The sequence below is a fragment of the Seriola lalandi genome, unplaced genomic scaffold (genome assembly GCF_002814215.2).
Source record: "Seriola lalandi dorsalis isolate HSWRI2012SDOR001 ecotype SW California unplaced genomic scaffold, Sedor1 jcf7180002054559, whole genome shotgun sequence".
Lineage (NCBI taxonomy): Eukaryota > Metazoa > Chordata > Actinopteri > Carangiformes > Carangidae > Seriola > Seriola lalandi.
The window spans coordinates 584,914-596,749 of NW_019525112.1; the positions used below are offsets into that span (position 1 = coordinate 584,914).

The 11,836-nt window shown below is 38.4% G+C and overlaps 1 long non-coding RNA gene across 1 annotated transcript; it reads left to right on the forward strand.

Annotated features, from left to right (window-relative positions):
* Window positions 1–7,392: 7,392 nt before the first annotated feature.
* Window positions 7,393–10,113, forward strand: LOC111662074 (uncharacterized). The gene is made up of 3 exons (XR_002761281.2): window positions 7,393–7,664; window positions 9,407–9,543; window positions 10,047–10,113. It is a non-coding gene; the product is annotated as an uncharacterized LOC111662074 (long non-coding RNA).
* Window positions 10,114–11,836: the final 1,723 nt, after the last annotated feature.

The following is an 11,836-nucleotide window of genomic DNA, read 5'->3' on the forward strand; positions in this document are numbered from 1 at the left end:
TGGTTAGAGCTGTCAGAGGGGCTCTGACCGCACAAACAGAGCATTTGTGCTGCATTTACGTCAGACAGCAGCTGTGGTTCACCCCCCCCCCTGCAATACTCTGAGAGTCAGCCACACAGGCTGCAGGACTGGGAAAGAAAAACACAGCAAGGAGCCATATGTTTGCTTTTGCGGACACGCTGATACGCTTCACAATACGCACACACAACACGCAGACACACAAATGAGATTAAAGTGGTTGCCCGTGGCATCTCCACGGAGGTGACAGAGAAAGATTTATACACGTACATACATAAAGCTTCCATAATCCATGACATGACATCTGCTATAATCCGCCTTGGTATTTAGTGCATACGGCTGAGCGATTATAACAGGTGTCATGTCATCTTTAAGACAGGATTATGCTGGCTTTTTCCTGCATATGTCTCGCAGCAAACGTAAGTGTGCGTGAGGGTGTGAAATCACTGGGCTGTAGACTCATAAATGGCGTTTATTGTTTTAATTAGGGAGTGTGTGGTATGACGTTTACTGTTTGGGATTTTAACCCCCCCCCCAACTCTTAATTCAGTGAAACCTTGAGAAGAAAAATACAAAAAGAGAATAAAACAGAATGTGCTGGGGCAGCAGGCTACAGGGTTAAAGGTGTGGAAAAAAGAGAGAGAGATTGTTCCTAGGACAGAGAATGTGTTCTTTATCAGCTGTACTTCTCATTTCTCTCATTACTATTGTCTTCCTTTCCTCTTATTGATGTCAAACTCGAATAATGTCAGAGGAGAAAATAGAAAGTACATTGTGTTTGCTGTCAGAGTCACTGACGTGTGTGTGTGCAAGCATCTGTGTGTGTCTGTGTGTGTTTGTGTGTGTATGTGTGTCCTCAACAGGCAAAGCAAAAGCTGTTTACTAACTAGGTCACACTCTCTGAATGCAATGTGTAGCTCTGCACGGTTGCACAGTTGTAGCTCTGTAAATGTGTGCTTTTGATGTTACATACATTTACAGGCCCCAATTTTAGTCACACAAAGTCAGAGCAAATGGGCTGCAAAATGACATGGGGACTGGTGGTTTATTATTCAGTAAATAAAGCTCATGAAAAGACCAAAACCAAGAATGCATTAGTCTGTCTCTCAGAACTTCCCCTACCTTGTCTGTGGCACTCCAAGCCAGTTTGTTCCTACCAAAGGTGTAAACCATCTTGTAAAAAGGCCACAAATATATATTGCTTAAGTTTTCAGAAAGGCTAAGCAGTTTCTTAAAACGCTGGGGCAATGTAATGTTTTAGCAAATTTCAATCAAACAGGAGAAATAGTGCATTTGTTGGGGAGTATTTTCAGCTCTGGATTAATACACACTCGACTTGAAACATAAACTACAGAGCTCATGTTTATCTAACTGGAGGAACATGTCAGCAAAGTTCTTAATAGTTCTAATAACATTAAAGTCATTAATATAGTAAATAGTAGCCAGCAAGGTGTTAATGTACAGTAAAATGTCATGCTTGTAATCTAATGGTCATGTAATGCTTCCATCAGTTTCTAGGTCAAATCAATCAAATAATGTCAAGACTGCAGCAGGGTTTGAGTTGTTTCACATGAGTGCAGCGTAGCTTAGGCTGATGAGGGACCTCAGGACATTTCGTGCCGAGATCAGAGACCATTTTCATGATGAACAACTGTTTGTGTTTTATGCTTGTGGTCTACCCTGTAATGTAGTGTGTAAAAATATCAGCATGTAAAGGTCGTAAAGAGGGGGATTTTTTATTTGAAAACACTTCAGGCTGCAGATCATATAGAGACGTCGGAGGTCATATTAACACGGCTGTGAGAGATTTAGGTTTAGGGTTTTCTCATGGGAGGTAGTGTATAGGCCTATTATAAAGTTGTGTTTGTGTCTTGCAGCTGTGTAGTGCCCTGCTGTTTAACATTTGGCCTAGATGTTAATGACTGTGTTCGCATTAACTGATCTGTCTGATAACTTTAATGTCCACTGTTTAATATACACTGACGTCTGTTGTCAGTTCTGTTTGATGCTCTCTGACATTTCTGGCTGTTCACCACTTCTGTCATCTGAGTTCATACATCACTTGTGTCACTTGAGTTTGTCATTATTTAACTTCACTTCATGTTAAACAGTTGGTAAGTTCATCTGACAGATGCAAACACCTCTTACTAACAGATAAAGCACTATTGTGGCACATATAGGGCATGATCAAAAATAAGGAAATGCTTTGGTGATCATATTTTCTTGTCTGGACTCCAACATTAACACATTGTGTACAAATGTGCTATGCTCAAAAATCTGGTACTTAACATATATTTGGATATCTAACAAGACCAAACTGTTTTCTAAACTAAATTTGAACAACTACCACAGATACCTTTTGTGTAGGCATAGACATGCATATGGTTCATATCTGCAAATATAACATGCATAAACATGTTTTTATAATGTACTGGAATAATTGAAGTGTCAGTAATGACAGATGAAATTATGTTTTGAAACAAGACCAAGAGTTTACACCTATGCTAGCAGCTCTGTTAGGCTGTACGTAGGCATACAGTAGCAGCTAAATGCTAATGTCAGCATGCTGACACGCTCACAATGACAATGCTAGCAAATTGATGCTTTGCAGGTGCAATATAGTTTTGCATGTTAGCATGCTAACATATGTTAATTGGCAATAAACACAAGGTACAGCTGAGGCTGATGGAAATGTGATTAGTTTCTAGGTATTTACCAATAAACCAAAGTGTCAGACAAATCAGAAAACTCCCCTGATGGTGCTAGATGAAAAGTCAAGGGTCATCAAAGTTATTAAAGTTCACCCTGTGGAAGGCATTAATGTGTTTACCAAATTTATTGGCAATCCATCCAATAATAAAGACATTCAGTCTGAACCACAAATGTCACCTCAAGGAAAAGTCAGGGGAGCATCAGAGTCAGAGGGATTCACCGTGTGGGGATCATGAATATCTGTAATTGTTGAGATATTTCACACCATATCATTTTTGTAATAACAGGACCCCTGTCTTAAGTGTGGCTAACAAAACAAAAACAAAGAAAAAAAACATTGAATGTACTGATACTGTATATTTTCTGTGGCTGCAGCTAAACACAAAGCATTTCTTTGTGTAGGTGTAGACAATGTGGTTTATGTCTGAAATGTCATGTTGTGAAATTATGTGAAATGTCAAAAAATCATGTTTTTAATGTGCTGTAATATGTGAGACAAGAGTCTGTTACAAAAGATGACACAATCATGTTTTGAAAGAAAAGTCGACGATAGAAAGATCTTTGTACTTAATCTCCTTTTATGTAAATGGCCTTAAAGAGAGAAAAACAATATAATTATATTTACACAAAGAGAGAGAGTATAATGCATATACTCTCACTGCTTTAGGAATATTGTCCCTGACCTTTCATGGCATTCAAGCTTCTTAAATCAAGATTGAAAGAAAAACATAAACATGCAAGCAGATGGACAAAGAAAGGAAGAAAAGCAGGTGTTAATTATAATCTCTGTGTAAGAGCTGGTGCAGTGCTGGCGTCAGAACCAACTGATGTCACTTCCAAAGCCGCCACCCCCCACCCCTCACCCCCTTTACCAGTGTGTCTAGAAAGACTGCATCACTGCTGGGCCTGATGATCACCTTACTACACCTCACTGAGGGAACAAGTGACTAATGACCTCCTCCTACAGGTAGATCTTGGTAGTCTTGTATTTTTGTGATAGACGGAGACAAGTGCAGTTCCTGTGTGTGTGTGTGTGTGTGTGTGTGTGTGTGTGTGTGTGTGTGTGTGTGTGCAACAATATAGTTCCTCACCGCCATTTGAAGGCAGAGCACATATAGCTCCTTACAATTCAATCCATTAATCTCTGTATGAGGGACTTATAATGTGGGAGGAGGTAAGAACCATCAAAGAGAAGAGGAATCACACTAATGCTCTGTGAGCATGTGGTCGATTTTGCTTCAGCTCGTGCAGCAAGGAGGAGAAAAGGAAGCGAGAAAAATCACAGAGTGATGGGGAAGGAGCTCACATTACTGCACTTTAAAAACTTCAAAAGGAAGAAAAAACAGTAAAAGAATCATGTGCGTATAATATGCAAGAAATTCTGTATAATTCTTGCTTGAAGCTACAAGACTCAGTCATTGTATTTTATAACAGATTTTCTATTCCTCCAGTGTAGCTACCCACTGACTCCTCCTAATGTTCCCTAGAGGAGGGATTTGTTTTCTCACTGACGTCAAGTTTCAATATTAATTAATTCTAATTAAATGCAATAAAATGGGGTTATGTGAACAAACACAGTCTGGGGTCACTGTAATTTATGTGCTTTATTTTGCTTTCGTCTTTTATTGTGAAGTTCTTTGTGGCGTTTTCTCTAGAATGATCTAAATAAACTTTACTTATTAAAATCAGGGGAGTAGTTGAAGATTTTCACAAATATTCTGAAAACAAATTAACTTTGTGACCATACACTGGGTCCCACTGATTTATTTGTTAATTATATTAATGTGTATTCGTTCCAGTAAAACTGTGGCTTCCCTCACACAAGCATCATCTTTGTGTTGACTGGCAAGTCATATTTTGGAGCATAGTTCAAGATTAAATGCCATCACAATTATCAAAGTGCTTTTAAATCCACATCATGAAAATAAGGAACAGGACCTTACCACAGTGTCTAATATGATTTAGGAGGTTTGGATGATGAGAAAACCGATGACATCTTCATACTGTAAATCTGTCAGTGAGTCGTGCTCAGCGCCACATACAAGGCCAGACAATCATCTGTATTACATCACTGCTGGCTTCATGGATTTCCTTTTCCAGTGTTGTTTTGTTCATCACCCCCGTGCAGCCCTGACTCTTCTCTTTCCAGTTCCCAAACAGTAGAAAGACCCTGACAAAGCACAGAAGATCCATTCTGTTTTTCCATTATAGGCCAATTATGTTTTTTCATTTGCCAAATTACACAGCAGAATGTAAAGTTCACATTAATGTTGTGCTGAATTTTTCATACATTGCTTTTTTATTTTGTCAAGAAACTTATATATTGTCAACAATTTACTATTACTTTTGATAGAATACAACTAAAAATAATACAGTTCTTTAGACCTGCTTGAAAATGGAATCTCTTCTAATAGATTCTGTAACACTGATATGAGTTTGACAATTTGGTTTGGTGAAGACTCACCTCATAAGGAAGTAAGTCGAGGTAAGTAGTGGTTGTTGACATGGTTGAAACTTACTCCGACAGCATTGGTGTAAATAATGTGTAGACATGATGCAGTTCACAGGAACACATGTTTCCCCCATGAGGTGACAGATTTAGCTTTTGAAGTTTGTTCAGTCTGCAGTGGAGCTCTTTATAATGCTGGTCGGTCTGAGGCTGGGAAAAGATTTACAGCAGGAGGGAGCTGTGGTCTCAGGGGCAGGATTTTTACCTTTGACCTAGATAAAGAAAGGCAGGAAGAGGGAAATACTTGAGTAATACAAGGGCTTGTTGCAGCACATATAGCTTTGCTTTACTGCTTGCTTTATAAATGTTGACAGCTACTCGTGTAGTGAGGAAGTGAGTAAGAAGTAATGCATGTAAACAAACACGCTTAATGTCAATAAGCTAGTGACATTTCTGAATTTGTTTGCCAAAGTGCAGCTTTAACTTTGGAAATATATAACAAACAAAAATACAAGAGATATAAATGCAGAGGAGACCACAAAAATATTATTTATAAATATTATTTATTGTAAAAGTCTTGAGATTTGCACAAACTAACTGACAAAAACAAACAAAACAGGAAGTAGTCAAGAAAATAGATAAATAAATGAGTGAACGAACATTATTCACTTTTCAATTCACTTAGGTCTGAAAAATACTTGTAGTAAATGGGTGTTGTCTATAACTCAGGGGTTTTTTTCTTACACTTCCCAGTAGAGTGCAATTGTACATTTTCTTGTTATGACCAAAAGGATATTGAGAAAATCTGTGTGTCTACAGTCCTTGGGTAATAAGACATTGTTTATGAAATAATATGATTCATTTATGAGTTTGGGGACATGGTCAGAACACATGTAGGTAGCTAGTTGATCACTCTCTAGACGTTTTGAAGCTTGCTCCAATTAATCTTTTTTTTTTTTAACCAATGTCTAAGGGAAAGGAAATGTCTATTGATAATTCCCTACTGGTGTTCTCTTTAGTTCATCAAGGTAAAGTAATGAATTATAGGCCTACACATCCGAAATAAATAATAGAATTTGTCTACATACAGAGATCGTTCATGTTCCCCATCACAGATTTTTATGTTTTTAATATATGGGTCTAATCTTTACAATTTGTATCGCAAAAAGCAACTTTGAGGCACTTCTCCATTAATACTACTCTTAAATATATACTATTACTATTAAACGCTTTTTGTGCCTCTAAAATTAAGGCCCTATTCTAATATTTGACAATAATAAATTCACAGATGACAGATTTTTTTCACTTCTTTTGCCATATAATAATTTGAGCTTGATGAGTCACAGTTGGCACCATCTTTGTCAGTATGTTTTCAACTGAAGAATTTGTCGGATTGTCAAACAGCGTCAAAGACATCTCACCTTACTAAATTAATCCGTGCTTCTATTATTTGCTTCTTGGTGACACAGTGACTGCACGTCTCTGATGTGGAGCAGTTCATACTCGACAGAGGAGGTTCAATAAAAAGTAATGACTGGAGTGACTGAGCTGGTGAGCAGGATCTTCTCTCTCAAGCTCTTTTTTCATTCTTCACACAACTGCAGTACTGCTGTCATTTTCCATGTGTACGTATGACTACAACACTGAATGCCTTTGAGGAAAGATGGTACACATTTAAATTATTAATTTGCCCCTTTATTACAGCAGGCACATTGTTCGTTTCAAGGATACCCCAGCCTTAAGGCTGATTAGTGGTTTCCTCTATGAAAGGTAGAGCCCCAAATACAAATCCCTCATCTAACCTCCTGAACCAGTACTTTAAAATCTGATATTGGTCCTTTACATCCTCCTTTGTAGCCGTGAAAGAAAGGAGCGTAGATCTCAATTAGAATTGCAAGTTCTTTAAAAAAAATTCATAAACCCATTTTCACATGAAAGTGAAGAAACTAACTTTAACACACCACTGATCATAAGCTACAAGAGTACTTTTACACTGCCGTGACGAGTACAGCACATTACTATGAGATTGAGAACGAAGTAGAACTCTGCGTGTATTTTTGTCTGTCTGTGTTTGAGAGCGAGAAGGTTCAAGAAAATGATTTCACACATTTCAACGTAAGCCCAACATCTATAACCCACCAGCCCCCTTTCTGTTTACCAAAGTGATATCTCACACCTTTGCGTCATTCCTCTTTCGTCTGTGTGGAGTTGACTCAGAGGTGCATTATCAGACGTCAGCAAACAATCCTTTGTACTCACGTAACTCTGGTGAAGGAACATGCAAAGGGAAGACTAGCAAGAGAAATAGGATAATGCTATACCTCTGAAATGGCAAAAAGACACACTCACTCGTTGAATTTGTCACATGGTCTAATCTGGTTTTGTCAGAGCTGCAGCAGTGCTTCGCTCACCTCAGCAGGATTATCAGTAACAAAGAAAAGGCAGGACTAAGTGGACTGAAGTGAGCTTGAAGACAGAGTTTCAGGTCAGTATGTCCGATCTGAGCAAACAGACAGTAGTCAGGTGGGATATTGACCCAGGCTGATAAGCTATCAGCGGACATTCCTGTGTAGCTGTGTAGTCAAGGTCAGCGACAGAGAATCAAGACACAGGACCTGGCAGCAGGTCCACAAATTCACATTGGAGTGACGCATGAAGAGACAGAAAGACAGCTCATCAGAATAACTTGACACTCAACAGTACTGAACGTAATTCACCCACAAAAAAGCATCAGCGAGGTTTTTTTTTTTCTTACAAAGTTGATTAAACACACCATCTCCCCCCTTCGTAAAGATCAAGATAGTGTACTCAGACAAGATGATCAAAAAGTAAAATACACCATTTCAGACAGCCATGTTTGTCAATTTTACCTGAACTCTGTTCTGCTGTATTTGGCTGAAAGTGCCAAAAATCCGAACCATATATTTGCTTGTTTGGCTCAACTGGTATCACAGTGGTTAAATAATACGTGAAACTGTCAGCGTAAGATGCATTAGCAAAGTGCACTGTGAATCTTGTATTTATCTTTCTCTGTGGTTTTTTATTATGCTACAAATCTCCTCTCTGTACTGTGTTCGTTTATCTTGGTCAGAAAGTTGTGCAGCAAAATGAAACTTGGTGACACAGTGACAACACTGCAAACCATGTCTCTTATGAGGAGCAGTTTATACTCGACAGAGGAGGTTAAATAAAACTGAATGGCGACACACAGCTAATGGGGTGAAAACTACTCTCTGGCTACATGAAGCATGAACTGAATAACAATGCACAACTGCTAACATTGCAACCACATAGTTGTCACACTATGGCCTTACAGAAGCCACTTCAGCAACACATTCACTCATTCACAGATTGTTGTGCCTTTGCTGCAGCATGGATTCAAATGAAAGTGCTGAAATTCTAATATCAAATCCATTATTTAAATATCAGAAACCAAGTAAAGAATAGGTTATTGCTCTTACTATCCTACAAAAGTTTTTTATACTGTGTCAAATGCCTATTATTCAAAACCATTTGCCCATTGTGAGCCTCATTTGATCGTCCTGTCAAAAAATGGCTGCATGTGCAGAATATGATTACCTGAACATTACCTAACCTAACCTAAATCTCAGACTGAGCTGTTGCTGTCTAGTTGCATTGTGGGTAATGCAGGTGCCATGTTTTCACAAGGAAGAAGAATGGCAGGAATAAAAAAAAAAAAGAAGATATCTCTGGTTCTGCTGCAGCAGTTTTGATCATTTTTTAACTGTCCATCATCAGACAATGTTTGACTGGAGGAGTGCAATGCTAAATCAGTGGAGTGCTCCTTTAAAATGACACATCACTGATCATACATAACCACTTCTGAAAACTTCTGGTGACACAGGAACACCTGAAACAAGACTTCACTCTACAGTAATGCTCCACTTCTCCAGTAATATTCAGTTTAATATAACCTATGTTAAATTGGTGCATTTTTAACACAATATGAGTGGAAATATTGTTCAGCATGGCAATAAGTGACATACTCTGTTCTATATTTGGAACATCAGTTCATTTTTTCACTAAAGTGCATGCGTATGTGTGTGAGTGATGCATAGGATTTCACATGATAAGGAGTAGGGACAGTACGGGAATAGGGAGGGGTGCACTTGCTGTGAACTGATCTCCCCCTGCCCAAAACATTTTTTGCATACCATTGTGTTCTCTCATACTAATTAGTGTTCAAATCTGTAAATACTGACCTAGATGCCACTTGTTGAAGAGAGGTGAAGGTGATGGGAAAACTGGATAATGAGGCGCCTCCCACCGTGATCTCAATGGTTTGCCAATGAAGCGGGGCATGATATCATCACAGTGATGTCAGGATGACGCACCTCACTGAGGTTCATTAACATTCTCTTCACTCAAAAGCCTTTCTCGAACAAAAATCAGCTCTGGAGCTCACCCAGTGCATGCTGGGATATACTTCATCTCCACAGGATAAGCTGGTCTGTAAAAATGGAGAGATGGTTGATGAATGTGGCTAACAGAGCAAGATAGCAAGAGTCATTTTGAAGAACCTATATTTTGAGTATTTCCATTTATATTTCTTCTCCACTGCACTTCAGGGACCAATGTTGTACTTGTTACTCCACCACATTTATTTGAGAGTTTTAGTTACTAACATTTTACAGATTCTAATTAATCAACTCACAAATTATGATATATTACTATAGATTAGGCTACCCAGAAGTACATGAAGTGATTAAATTTAACCCTGCTTTTGGGGTCAATTTCAGTTATTGAGAAACTTAACTTAACACTCCACTTAACCAGTGGGGTGTTGTTGCTCTGATGTTTGCTGACTGTGTAATCATAATGACGTCTGTTGTCTTTGTCTCTGTAGCTGAAGAATTCAACCCACTGATGATGACAATGAAACCAGGCAAATTAAAAATATACATGGCTCCAAACATTGCGTCATATTTGGACCTGAGACGCTCTTGCATTGATCCAAAGTGATCTGAACTTAAATGATGCCGACTGATATTGACCCATAACTGGCTTCTTATGGTTCAGGAGGGACATCAACGCTACGTCATCCAGTAGGTGACCTACTGTGGTCAATATCTCCCTCCAGTGTACAGAAATAAAACTTCACCACAAAAACAGAAATGGCTACCATAATCGTCTGCCATATACTGATGATAGCATGTGCAATGTTAAGGTTTATTAATATACAATAACAAACCTTATGAAAAAATAGCAATCATACTAATAACATTTAGGATATGAAAATAAGAAAAACAGATATTCAGGTGTCACCACCTGTTTCACTCCCTGTCTGCAATGGTTAGAGCCTTGCTTGTGTTTGTCCAGTTCTTGTTGTATACTCCCATCTTGTGGTAAAGAAGAAACATAGCATAAGAAGCTTAGAAATAACATGTCTGTTACCAGTTCAGTGGCATATTTACTTAAACATTACACTGTGTGACTGAAGCCAATGGTAATATTTTTCTTCAATGTTACTGAAATCAATCTGACTGTAAAATGAGACTAAGTGGATTATGGGCTCCAGATGACACTAACTCAAAAGTTTAACTTACTACTTTCACATAATTATGAAAAAAAGTCAAAGTTATGAGTAACTTAATTTTTTGTGCCCTAACTCTTTATTTATCTATAGTATTTTAGTATTAATAGTGTTCAATATAAAGCAGAGCTATAACGTTTAATAAAAAAAAAAAAAAATCAAAGTAAGACAGCAGACACAGTGGGATTTATTTATTTATTGTTGCAGGGTTACTGCTTGTGACAGCAATTTGGCACACATTAGTCATGCAGAGCATAGCAATAATAGATGAAGTAGGCTTAAAATGTGACCAACCGTAACATTAATCTTAAAATGTTAATAGAAAATGTTTTTGAGTTATAAATTACACTTTGCCAATGAAGTGCAAGTGTACAACCATACTGTAGCCTAGTCATGCAGATCAGATCCTCTGATCTGGATATGGATAGATATGTGCCATATAACATTAAGCAAAATAATAATAATGTATAGCAAATATATTTTGTGCACTTGGTTCCGTTTGATGCTTGAAAGTAGAGTCAAGAAAATTGTTGATTCCGCCTGGGAATAAGAAATAGGAGGATATATAGGAGTATGTAAATCAAATAACACTAACAGGCACTAACTAAATTAAACTGCAGCAGTGACTCTCTCCAAACTCTGCAGGCACCTGGAATAATACCCACAGGCACCGAGTCTATTGCCTGATGAATCTGATAAAACCCTAGAAGAGATCTCTTCGGCATTCTCCGACGTACGGGCTGCAGTTCGGTATGTACTGGAAGTGGGAGGGCAACGAGTTTGTACGACAGCTCCAACAGCAGCCGAGTCGAGTCGAGTCGAGCCGAGTCGAGTCGAGTCGAGTACATGGTATATACAGTCTATGTGTAGCACTGAATGGTCTCAGCGCATTCAGCGTATGGCTGTTGTGCCCCCTAAAGGTGTCAGTTAATCACTACTTATACGGTTTAAAGCAAGCCCAACTTTGTCACTTAGTACTAACGTGATCTTTCAAGCCTATTTAGGGTTCCTCTCATACAGTGTATTTATATGGCTGGCAGTTAGTTTGGAAACATATGAAAGTCGAGTAGCCTTGGCAAGACTTGTTCCCTGGTTGTTATTAG